At 38.7% G+C, this 13,846-nt stretch overlaps 1 pseudogene; it reads right to left on the reverse strand.

Moving 5' to 3' along the window:
* Positions 1 to 3,244: 3,244 nt before the first annotated feature.
* LOC105032850 (uncharacterized) lies at positions 3,245 to 10,558 on the reverse strand (annotated as a pseudogene).
* Between the last annotated feature and the right edge of the window lie 3,288 nt (positions 10,559 to 13,846).

Raw genomic sequence — 13,846 nt, forward strand, 5'->3', positions numbered from 1 at the left:
AAAAAAAATGAAAAATAGGGGACTGCCTCCTTTCCACGGATTTCTCCGGTCATTGGCCTATCACCGGCGGCCATGACTTTCGAAAAAGACAGATAGAGGGGTGGGGGTCCAAACCTAAGGGTGAGATGCCGCAAACGACGGCGTCGATGGTCGGAAAAGGGTGAAAGATGACTCGGCCGAACAGGAGAAAAACAGGGCATCATTTTCTTCTCGATTTCCGGCAAAGTCGGCGACCGACAATGATGTTTGGGGCCAGAGGGGAAACGGAAGAAGGAGAGGAAGAAAGGTTGGAGCCTTACCTGAGCTCCGGCGGCGTCTTCGGCCTCTGTTTTCCGGTGAGCACAAGAATAGGAGGCCGCGGCTTCAATCGGGAAAATTGGAGAAAAATCTCCGGCAATCATCGGTGGCTGCAGGGTCTACCCATAGAGGAGAGGGGAAGGGTTCTTATAGAGCTCGTCCTAGGGTCTTTCAATGGCCCTAGGACTCTGATTCTTGATCGGAGAAGAGGAAGACTCCGATCGGGAGTCTTCCTGCTCTATTTTTTTTTTTTTTTTTTTTGTTTAATGGGCTTATTGGGCTTTGTGAGCTGGTTTTAGGCCCAATTGGGTCGGATTATCACATTAACAAAATAGAGAAACTCCGATCAAGATATTATATGACTATTCCATGCTCTTAAGTTGTGTTTGGTAGCTGGCAATCTATCCATATTGCTAGCAATTTAAAGGAATCCCATCAGATCACCATATTTGATATACTTTTTTGGATTAGTAATCCAAATTACCAAATAATCCAAATTACCTCATAGGAGGTAATCTGAATTACCAAGAGGAAGGGTGGCTATCCAGATTACCATTACGTTGATAATCTTGCAAAAAAAATTTTGGACAAAAATATCCTAAAAAAATCTCACGGTCTTCTTCTTCACAATGGGCAGCGAAAAGGAGGACCAAAACCAATGCCCTCCTCTACACATCTGGCCAGCAGCAGTCGGAATCCAGACGATCGGCGGGTCATCGTCGTCTCCTTGATAGCAGCCGCCAGCAATCAAGGAGAATTGCCGCTCTATTGAGATCCGTCGGTCTCTACATGGAAAGAGAGGCTGCACGAGCGACCGACAGGCGGTGCGGGTGGCCAGAGGATAGCATGGGGGGTGGGGTGCGGGGGACTGGCAGTACGGATGGGTGAAGGTGGCGAAGGAGGCAGCTACGGAGGGCATGGAGTGCAAGTTCGCCAGGGGCCAGGGGACGGTGCAGGGGGTGGAGTGAATGGCTAAAGGGCCGAGGGCGGTGCCGGAGACACGACTGCCGAGGGGCCAGGGGCGAACGACTAGGGGGCTGGGGATGAAGTAGCCAGAGGTTGGGGGGTTGTGGCATGCGGGGGAAGGAGAAGAAAGAAAAAATAAAAAATAATAATAATAATATATTATATTATATATTATATTATATTTTTTTATTTTTTTATTTTAAAAATTTAAAAATTTTGTGCATGGGATGTGATTTTAATAAATTTGATTTAAGAGTATTTTGAAAATTTGATGTTACATTATTAATTATCTGATTGTCATACTAAATATGTCTATCAAAATTTTCAATAATTTTACTGTAATATTTCTTGCGTGTACCAAACACAGTAATTAATATTACTGACAATCTATCTATATTACAGATAATTTAAATTATCAGATAATCTAGATTATTACTGTCTGACAATGCACCAAACGTAATCTTAGAGCATCAAGGAGAATCTTAAAAGAAAATGATATAACTTGCACCAAAGAATGGTTAAATTTAATAAAAGCCTACTATATCACTGGCTATAAGTTAAGATACAACTCAAGTCGGCCATCAGATCTGGGTTCCACTAGACAGACAAAATTTTTACTCCAGTTTTCATAAATCCCTCATTTTTTAAGGTTCGAGCAACAACAAAATTGAGCCACTCCACGTTCTCCAAACTTTGATAGGAAGTCAAGGTGAGAGCCACAAGCCATGCAGGGTGCACTTACACTAAGACTATCCATGGAACAGAGTCATACGCTACGTAAAAATAAGAGAATGAGAAATTCTTTGTGCATCGAGGGTGGTACAGAACTGCGTGCATTATCCATGATGATTGGCTCATACATAGGGTTAGAAGAAAAAAAAAAAAATTATATGTCGTGCTCCAATCCTATGTGTGAGCCAATCACCTCGGACAGTGCATGTGGTTCTGCACCGCCCGCGGTGTACAAAAAATTTTTCTAAGAGAATAAATATCCAATCAAGATGGCAGACCAGGATGTCAAATAATCCAAGCAGACCAAGAAAAAGCAAATCAATAGCATTACCACAAATAAATGCTGGTTTTATAGTACCATACATATCTGAGACCCGTGCAAACATAATCATGTACAATTGCTGATACATGCTGCAGAATCACCGGTGTCCAAATATATATAAATGAAGCAGTCCCTTGAAGAGCCGGCCTGGGACATCCTCATGCGGGTTCTGATTTAGATCCCATGGCTCAAAGGAAAAAGGACAGGAATTTTAGTCATAATGAAAGAACATATGAAGAAATCTTGAGAACTGGTGTTTATAATATGGTCTTCCTGGGTGTTGGTTCTGAAAGAGGAACCTCAGACAAAGTTTCTTAAAGAGTTTTGAGAGAGACCAACATTGCCGGTATATATTCTGTTGTGCACACGTGTTAAGGTTACGGACACATTTTTCTCTCCACCGCACGCAAGGTATTGTCCGCTTTCCCCGACGGCGCCGCCCTACGGGCCGCACGCGATCGACAGGTCACGGTTTTGTCCTCTGCCCTATGGGCAAAAGACGCCTCACGGGGTAAGAGGCGGGCCGCACTACTTAAGCACATGCACACACCAGAGTTGCCCGATGTGGGACTATTAAGGGAGGTCCCCCCACAGCCTGCCCACAACAGATGCCCCCCCACTCTGGAGGGTGCAGGTGTTGAGCGACAGGAGGCGGGTTATCCCTATCTGGCGCGCCACTGTTGTGCACACGTGTTAAGGTTACGGACACCTTTTCCTCTCCACCGCACGCAAGGTATTGTCTGCTTTCCCCGACGGCGCCGCCCTACGGGCCGCACGTGATCGACAGGTCACGGTTTTGTCCTCTGCCCTATGGGCAAAAGGCGCCTCACGGGATAAGAGGCGGGCCGCACTACTTAAGCACATGCACACACCAGAGTTGCCCGATGTGGGACTATTAAGGGAGGTCCCCCCACAGTCTGCCCACAACAGATTCTCCTGTCCCATCCTCTTCTTCTCTCTTCCTTGTTTGTTGGTTGGCCCCAGCATACAGGGCTTTTTATTTATCTATTGATGTATTCATGTTCTTAATGAATCAATGAAGGGCTCCTCATCTCTATATTAGTAAAGGGTGACCATGGTCCAGCCTCATTTACTGCCTTGTCCTGTGCACAAACAGATCCTTGGATTTGATAAATCCCAGTAGGAACCCAATCATTGTTATGAATGGAAAATGCACCACAGCATCCTTCCTTCCCAGTGAAACCATTGCCATGGTTGCTGCAGGCTTATACTTGGCCAGTCTACTATCTTCAGCCCCATTGATCAGCAACTTCAAGTTATTTGCAACCACCATTGCATGTTTCTGTGCAAGGAATCCTTGTTTAATTTCCTGCCCACAAAAAACAATTAATATCATATGGATGGAACATAGATAACAGTTGAGAAAATTTATTCTGTTCAAAGCTTGATCTTTGTAATTTATTCCCATCAAATTAATCCTCAGTGGAAGTCATTTTAGATCCTTTTTACAATTTTGGTAACAGAAAAAGTTCCCTCCATTTTGTTCTACATAAATAAATATGAAGGAAAGCAGCCAAACACCCTTGAGACACAGACTGCAAAACTAAGTTCATTTTAGACTGTACTTGAAACTCCAAGAAAATAAGGATCGATCTTACTAAATATAACCATCTAATAGTATCGCATATATGCACTTTTATCATAGAAATTACATTCAGAAGTGTGACATTCAATTCCAACCTCACAGAACAAGGGGTGGGAACACATCAGGTAAAGAAATCCTAAAATGAATACATTTAACAGATCTGCAACCAAATAGATTGAGAGAGAATTTGAAAGAGAAACATTAAATGTATATTTATATGTATTTTATATAGTATGGATACATCAATGTGTGTTGATCCAAGAATTGATTTTGAGAGGGGTAATAATGATTACATGTTCTTGGAGTAGTTTAAAAGTGTAATTCAAGAAAATCAAAGAAAATTGAGCAAATAAGAAAGCATAGAGAAGGCCAAAAATTCAAGTTTTTCCAAATTTGAGACAAGGGTGATAGTTTTCGGGAGCCTCAAAGGCATTCAAAGATGACTTTGGAAGGATAGGAGGCAATTCCAAGATGTTCAAAGGCCAAAAATGCAAAAAATCGGCATGCTAGGCATCAAGAGCTGACCCCTGAAACTTAAGAAGCGACCCCTGTGTCATCCCATTTATTTTTGAAGAAGCTGGAATGCTTGGCTAGCTTGGCATACAACAAGGGGCGACCCTTGTGTCGACTCTTAGGCTAGGAGGCGACCTTAGGTTCGATCCCTCCTGTGCCACAATGCCAAACAAAGAGCTAGCTCTCTATTTTTCCATAGGAGCGACTTCTATGTTGACCCCTCTAATAGGGGGCGACTCTAATGTCGACCTCTGGAACCTAATAGGCCATAATGGCCAGTTTTCAACCCGAAAAAGATGCATTTAACACCATTCAACCACTCTCTAATGGCTCTAAACACATCAAGAATCATGGAAAAGCTTCTTCCAAAGAGTTTGAAACATTTAGTACAAGAAGTATTTATTTCAACTCCAACCACCTCTCCCAAGTGCATTCACTACTCTTTTCCAGCTGAGGGTGCATTCAAAGGCTTCTCCATTAATTTGTAAAATGCTCTTATTGTTTATTTTATACTCATTAAGGAGCTTTGATTATTTCTTATTGTATCTTTCTTGTATTTGAGGGAACAAGTTTTGGATGTGCCAAACTTGGGGAAAGGTTGATTACCTTGAAACGAAGTGTATTGGATTTGCTCGTGCCTGGAAAATGAGTGACTAGTTTGGGAAAAGCTAGAATGTTTGGTCAGTAAGATCTGATATTGTAATCGCTTGAGAATGATTAGTGGATTAAAATTTTCATGTAGGAGTTTGAAAAGTGGATATAAATACTGGGTTTGGCACTGAGCCATTATAAATCCTGTGTTTGTGATGCTTTGATTTCTAGACTTGCTTTCTTATCTTGTACACTTGCTTACTTGTTTTCTTATTTTGCTTACTTCCTATACTTGTCACTACACATCACTTGCATTTTCAAAATCATATTTATTGTGGCACACATCACTTAAAATTTTTAAAAAACCCAATTCACTACCCCCCACCCCCACCTCTAAAGTTGCTTAGATGGGAAACAATGTGCATATCTATTTATATATTCATGTGTGCATGTGCAGATGCTCAGTCATCTAAAGGGGGAGAATGTTTAATGATAAAATGTGAGAACATTCAAATAATTTGCAGTCATGTGACTTTGAATTTTAAGCAATGACAAGTATGGCTGTAGCTTGTAAATATGAACACTAACATGGTAATCCAGCTAAGTTTCAAAAGAGAATTTTTTTTGAAATTTTGCTGAAAGCAGATGTTTTGCAAGCGAAAGAAAATTTATGTCTGGCAAAATATGTTAAGCCTGATGTTAAACAGGTCGGAAGGACAACATAAAACAATGTGTCATATTAAACAATATTTCTATCAGAAAACAAGCCTCTTATAGAGTTCACCAATTTTTGAACAAGCTATTTGATGCAGGACCTCTCTTTCAATCAAATATCCACATGTCCAATTAAAATTAATTGGTAAACTGCCGGAATGCAAGAATGCTACTTGAAATGTATAATGTGCCTCAGCAGCCTGACATAAATGAAAGGCAGAGAACCAGACTTACAGGAACATCAGTTATATCTCCAATGGTAAAAATATTCTTTTGGCCTTAGACTCTTAACTGCTCATCAACCATCAATCTTCCATCCTTGTCGAGGCAATCTTTTAACACAGAATTTTGAAGCCACGATGAACTTTAATGGTCGGTCCACACAATAAAAGTAGCAATCAGCTGTTATGGTTTCTCCAGCTGAAGTTTTAAAAACTCGATCAGCCTCTGATACAGAGTCAATATCAACTGACTGGTCCAAAAGCACTTCAACATGCTTTGATTTTAACCAATGTAATGTCTTGTTGGCAGCTCTCTGTCCTATAAATTCCAGCAATCTTGGTTCACTATGAACGAGAGTGACCTTCTTCTCTGGGTAGTCAACTGCAATCTCAGAAGCAAGTTCAACGCCCGTTGGTCTACCTCCAAAGATTGGAATAGAACCAGAATTTTTTATCTTCATATTTTCTGAAATTGAAATTTAGTTTATAAGAAGGGTATGGTATCAAGTATTCCAGATTTGATTATACATATGCAAGTTGATCTAATTCCAACTGAATCTTCTGATCCATTCTCGGAAAAAAATCTTAGATTGTGCAGTGTCAAAGAATAAGAGAATTTTAAACTTCTATACCAACCACTCAAAGCATAATGTTCAGAAACTTCTCTCTAGAGGGAGATATACAACTAGTATTTAGCTAAAGATAAATCTCAACAATATGTGGGTTTCCCTGGACCAATACATGTGATTATCATGTAAAAAATGAAGATAAGAAAATGCGCATATGTATAATGATATGCATTTGTCAGGTGGATAAAACATGAATAAACAAATTCAAAATCTGATAGATTTATGTGCCATATATCCTAATAAAGGAATTTCACATGGGCTCAGTTTCTAGAGGGAAATTTGTTCTCTCTCTCTCTCTCTCTGTGTATGAGAGAGAGAGAGAGAGTAAATATATCATAATTAATTAGCCTTTTCCGAAGTATTAGAGAGGATAAATATATACTTATTAAAAAATTTCTATCATATTGGAACAAGCTGAGTTATGATTAAGAGAATTTTAAGAAGTGGCATAATATATCATTTTTTTAATAGCAATTACGTAGATGTGCTTATGCACATGTGATCAAGAAATATAGTGGTTCATGAATCAGCAATTTTAAAAGAAAAAGAGAAGAGATATAGAAGAAAAATTAGTCGTGACTTTCATTGTTAACTTGTGGTGTGGTTTATATATTTTCAATTTTGGGATGTTGAGGTAGAGAGGCATTTGGATATAAAAATTCTCATGGAATGAATATTGGCACATTTTTGTAGAACTGCTTGGTCTTATATCTTTCTTTTTCTTGTTTCTTATATCAAGTCACAGGGCATAATCATAGTTGAGTCATGGAATAAATGTATTTCCTATCACTTATGTATAGTCGAGCAAAGAGGCAGGCCTTTGACACAGAGTAATGTTATGCAGTGGCACTTTAGTCCCGATCTAGCATAAAAGGACTGAATAGGTGTGATTCATGTGGATCACAATCATCAGGTGCCACATCAGTATCATGTCAGACGGTGAATAGAGTGGCAATGTATAACATTACCTGATGCAGCTTGGCTAACTCCTATTTCACTCATGCCACATTAACGAACTTGATGCTGCATTACTGGGAGGAAATGTAGATCAGAACCATTCAATTGGTATCCCCTTTCTTTGGTAGGTAAATAAGATGATATGTGAAATATCTGGTCAATCCTGACCATTAAGAGAACTGATTGTTGAAGACTATTAAAATGACTAAAAGCATTCTGGGAACTGGATGGCCAGCCAGATTTCATAAACACCAGTTATGCATTGGTTATCCAAAAATACTTGGTTATATTGTATCTGGGGTCTTTGGATGTCTGTAGCAACAAAGATATAGAACTCGTTTGGAATGGAAGTCCAGATCTAGTCAAACAATATGTTGGGAAGTGTCAAAGAGAACAAAACAAGGTGCATTTTTTGTTCTAGAGATCCCATAACTTTTTATGCTTCAATGTGATCAATGGCCACTAAAAGTATGAATTTGATTTTTCAAGCAGAGTCCGCCAAAGAGTCTTGAGTCTTTTACCATGTCTATGAGATATACTTTAGTAGGTATAATAAAGTGAAAAAGTAAGCTAATAAAGATTTATACAGGATATGGTTGCCCTAGCGTGAGTTTCCTGCATGGCCTCGTGCATTGGCTAAGAAGGGCCCTAGCTAGCACTTCTTGGGTGAGGTTCTAGGTTAATACAAATGGTGTCAGAGCTGATCCATGTGGTTAGGAGACACTGCAACACAGACCTTTCCGGGGCTGACAATAAGCAGTCCTGTTATTTCTCATTGGACCCTTTCTCTAGCAAGAAAATGAAGGTCTATCTAAACAGAGGGAGTGTGTAATGACCCACATAGGTATGTGTGTATAGTCCCATATTGGTGCGCATTACTGAGGTTTCTGGTACTTAAGAAGGCCAGCAACCTCTATTCAAGAAAAAAAAGGAAAATAAAAAAAAGAAAGGCCAACGACCCCAAACAATAGCTCTTTTTGGTTCAGGTCCTAGGTCTACACCTGGAGTCCATAAGATCTGACTGACATATAGAGAACAAAATCAATATCTGCTGGTGTTCTTGAGTCACTTTTGTTATGGGGTTTGGGAAGGCCTAAGTCCAATATATCCCAAATTCCTGATACTATTCAGAATATACATGCTCTTGTCCATCATCCATTTAGTAAGAAAGTAGGGTCCATGATTTACAGGGGGAAATTCAGTTTTTTGGTAGTTTTACTAGATACATCATCCTATATTAGTAAGAGAGTAGGTCACATTGTTTATTGGGGAAATCTAGTTAAACTAGAACTGAAATGAATTAGATAAAGTTCATCAACAGATAAAGATATTCTGGAATTACAAATCTCAGGAAATAATGGTGCTTTTTATAGTGTTTGGACAGGCTATCTAGCAGACAGAACCTGGATGAGAGTGGAAAATTGCTTTGCTGTGAATGAAAATTTTTAATCAAAGATGTTTCCATGAATGAAATTTTCAATCAAAGGTATTTCCATGAAGCAAAATTAGGACAATACATGTTAAGAAATTGCTTAAAGTGCATACATGTTAGGAAAGTACTAAATGTACATACCTTCTTCAACCTGTTCAAGCCTGTCTCTCTTGCATCTGGGAGTGTAAGTTGCATGACCGGTAGCTACAACAAGATGTGTGTATGCCACCTTACGACCCTCTGCAGTTACCACCTCTGTTTCAGTAACATTAGTTGCAGAGGACGTGATTATTTTTCCATGAACTAAGTAATCAGAATGGTTGATTATTGTTTTCTCTGCAACTGAGGGCTCCACCTTTGATCTCAAGTTCGCCCAGGGGATCTCAAAGTATTCCTTTCTAACAACGGAGGAACAAAAGAGAATAATTAAATATCTTAATGTAAGACAGAAATGAAAATTCATATGCAAGATATTTTTTGCATATCAAACTTATAAGAAGACATTATAATTAGCTCTCCATGGTGAAAATAGAGTGGAACACAAAATGTTCAATATGATCAACATGAGCAGGTGCCTCAATTGCTAATGTGTGGAAACAGAATAAGAATGTACAAGGTCAAATAAGGAAAGGCTTGCTCAAGCAATTGTTTGGAAAAACCGATGTTCATCCAAATACCAGTACAATGTACGTTTTTTCTCTCTTTTCCCTTTTCCCTTCAATTTGAACATAATGGTGGAAGCACCACCTTTCAGAGTCAAAATCGGAGTCAATGACCAGCTTGACTAATTCCCCATTGACAAAGAATATGGTTACACGTAAAACTCAATAATAAATTCCGGCTTTTTAGGATTTTCTAACCATCCATTTTCCAAAACCACATCAAAATTGCTTCTTGAAACAACCACCAACAAAATGATGCCCTAATTTGCAACAAGAAGAAGTCCGGCTATTGAGGATTTTCTAACCATCCATTTGCCAAAATCACATCAAAATTGCTACTTGAGACAATCACCAATAAAATGATGCCCTAATTCGCAACAAGAAATGTTTTTTTCCAATCAAATTTCTCCAATCCATCCTCCTAAGCCCTACCCCCCGCCCCCCATCAACTAAAAGAAGAGGGGTAGAGATGCTTGCGGATCGATGAGGACCACATCGGCATAACATTGAATGGTCTTGGAGAGAAGAGCGCCCGCGACGCCTCCCCCCACTACGACCACCTTCCTCCTCTCGTACAGCCCCACTCCAGTCATGGCGGCCGAGAAAGAGAAATCATCAACGGAGATATGACCTCGCTACGGCTTCTGCGCTTCCTGGAGAACCAGGATGGCCCGATCCCAGAGCCAGAAGCCCTCCCTCGCTCTCTTTACTCCCCCGTCTCCCTCTCTAGCTCGCGACTCTCCCCTTCTCTCTCTCGTCGGGAGGGAAGGGAGAAAGGGGAGGTCTGAGAACTGAAGGCCGTTTCGGATGTTGAGCGCGCGAAAACCATGCCGCTTTCGTTGGACGCCGCCCTACGTTGGCTAAATACAAGAGGGATGTCGGCAGTTTTGGTTGAGGGCCCGCCAACCCGTTCTGAATTCGCCGGTAACAACTTCTCATGATGGGACTAAATTTGAATTAATGCGGTTATAACTTGTTTTGGGTTTGGATTTGGTTTTGGTCTCTCTGCCTCCCTGGCTTTGATCAGTCATTGTGGGATGGATAGGTCCGTATAAATCCAATTACAAGCTCGCAGAATAAAATCGATTTCTTTTCTGGTCCAGGACTGAACTAAAGAGATTTGTCTCAATTGTGATTGTTCGTAGGGATACAAATGGGTTGGATTAGATTTGATCATAAATGATTCTTATCTGATCTAATTTTTTGATCGGATTCTAATATTAGGCCCAGTCCCAATCCAATAGAAAATTGAATTGAATTGGATCGGATCTATAGATAAATTTTTCAATCTAATAAATCATTCAGTTCATATTGGATTGGATCGAATTGGGTCTATAGGCAAAATTTTCAACCTGACGGATCATTTAGTTTAGATCGGATCCATGTATAACCTAGTCCTAAGTCGAAAAAATGAGATTTGGATTAGATCTAGACAAATGTAGCCAACTACTTTTTAATTATCATATAGCCAACTACTATTGACTATACAAAATACATAATGAATAATATTGTTCTCAAATTAAGATATAAAAATAATTTTAAACCTATTTTTATATTAAAGGTGTTGCTCATGCAAGTCTTAAATCACAATCTATAGGTTCAAATAGATTTAGGTCCGAACGGTATATCGAGTTGGGATCAGATCAAGTCGGATCTAAATTCAGCAAATTCAGATCCAATTTAGAAAATAGAACGGATCCAATTTTAGAACCTAGTCCGATCCTATGGCTCCTTTAAAATGAATCGAATCATGTCTAAGCAAGTCGTACTGGTGTTGGATTAGGTGGTTTCATGCATGTAATTTCAAAATATTTTTGAATTAAGCAACGGAAGTAAATCTAGATTAAACATTTTAATCTAGATATGCATTAGATCTGATCTACAAACCATCTAATAATGGATCTATGATATAAACATAAATATGCATCTAAAATTTGATCTAATATTTAATCTACCAAGAAGAGATCCAATCTCCATACTTTTTGCACGGATCGATCTATACCGCAGTCGATGATCATAGATGTCTGGATTTCTTAAGCCACACAAGCATCCGACCTCTACAGGTATCCACACGAGGTCTTGATCTGATTAGAGGCTCTTTGATATTTTCGGGGTGCTAGCTCTCTTGCAGAAATCGCTTCTTGATGGTTGATGGTAAGCCTTCTTCAAATCTCTTAGACTCTCTCAGAGAAGAAGATTTGGAGGAAGAAGAAGACTTCAAGAAAACCCTTTTTTCTCTTTTCTTTTCTCTTTTCTCAAAACCCCATGCCAAGAAGGGATGCACGCCCAAGATGCCTCATGGCCAACCCCTTTCTCTCTTCTTTTCTCGTGATAGAAAATCAGATTTCTTTCATAGAAATTTATGCTTCCACAAGCCCAAAACCACCCCTTTTTGTAGATGGCATCCAAGAGTTAGAGATAAGGATAAACTTTCAATGAAACTTTATCCTTATCTCTAAGTGGCGCACATGGAATGTGAGAAGAAGGGTGGGCATGGAGAAGTTATTAGTGTGAGCTTTCTCATGCAAAAATAAGGTTTGCATGAGGAATATGGGTGGCTTCATATGGGGCGGCACTAGGGAGAGCAAGTCCTAGTTCAATGGAACTCTCAAGGTGCTTCATTAAAATCCCAATCAAATCTGATTTGGTTGCACCCAAGGAGAGGAGAAAACCTAATCCAATTAAAAATTCAATCTCCCCAATAAGAACCTAATCCCATTAGAAAGTTAGTTGAATCCAAGACCTAATTAAATCAGGAATTGATTTTTCTTGCAATTGATTATCTCATAACTCAATTAGATTTGATCTAATCAAACCTAAATCAAATCAAATTAAATCCAATTCAATTAGACTTGATCCGAATCCCATTGCTCAATCAGATTGAGATAATTAGCAGTTCAATTGCTAATTAATCTTCTTACAACTCACTAACTCTGAGAGAATTATATTATGGCAATTTTGCATTAGATTAATCATCAATCATATTGATGATTAGACCCAATAACAATTCATAATCACTAATTAACCATCTGATCAGTCAAATACCTCTATTGTATGTAATCCCATAGATTCTATTCTGTCTGATAGTGAGATATACTGTGATCTCTATCACAGTATCATCGAAACTCTTTTCGATGGGTTAGATTAATTCCAACTTTGCTTCGATAGGTTGTATCAATTCCAACTTTGTCCATCAAAGATCATCGATCATCAAGATGATGCTTGATGAGTTTCATAATCCATCAGTGATACCTAGCAGTATATATTGACAACCCAACAAAATGAAAGTATTAAACCTCTAAATGCAGTTATTATGTGATTCAATCCTTTTATCGTGATTTTCGACTAGACAGAGGTTATGAAAAATTTATCAAAATCCAATATCAATCATATGCATGATTAGCTCAACTCGAGTTTATTTATAATTTTTTATGAAAATTTTTTTTTAGTATTCACACTTACTTTGATCAAAGACTTTCTGAACTCAGTTTCATGAATTACATAGGATTACTCCTTTTCTATCAAGATCGATAAATTTCATCTAGATGCATCCTACTCTTAATAGTGAATCTGAACCTACTATAGCCAACATGTACCGCAAAGACTTAAATGACTAAGAGTCCAAGTTTATGTGCAGTCAAACTACAGTAACCTCACTGTAAATAATTGAGGCACTACAGATCAAAAGACCACTCACACCACTGTAGCAATGAGAAAATCACCAACGAGTAATTGACATCCAAGTGGTTGCTCGTGTTGGTCATGCTTAGTGCAAGTTGTTCTCTAACAACCACTGATACTCTCACTCCAGTATCTCCACAATGCAAATGGAGACTCATCTATCCGTAAGAGAAGCAATCTGTACATCGATCTAACTGGATCAATCACCATCCTCCATAATGATTCCTCGATCGAAAGCTTTTAGGAATTAACTATCAATAATATATATTCTAAATTTTTAATATTTTAAGAATATATATTATCATCTGTTAATCCCTTGAACGAATCATAGATACTTAAAACCTGATTGAAATAAAAAATATCTTTTTATTAATAAAATTTATAAGTATAAATTTTGTATCCTAGAATTATAATATGTGTCAACCAAAATTAGCTTCTAGGGCACACATCCAACAAACTCTCACTTCTATTAAAGTCAGTTGGTCATAAACCTAAATCCAATCTTCTCAAGATGAGCTTTGAT

This window comes from Elaeis guineensis, chromosome 1, assembly GCF_000442705.2.
Source record: "Elaeis guineensis isolate ETL-2024a chromosome 1, EG11, whole genome shotgun sequence".
In the NCBI taxonomy this organism is placed as follows: domain Eukaryota; kingdom Viridiplantae; phylum Streptophyta; class Magnoliopsida; order Arecales; family Arecaceae; genus Elaeis; species Elaeis guineensis.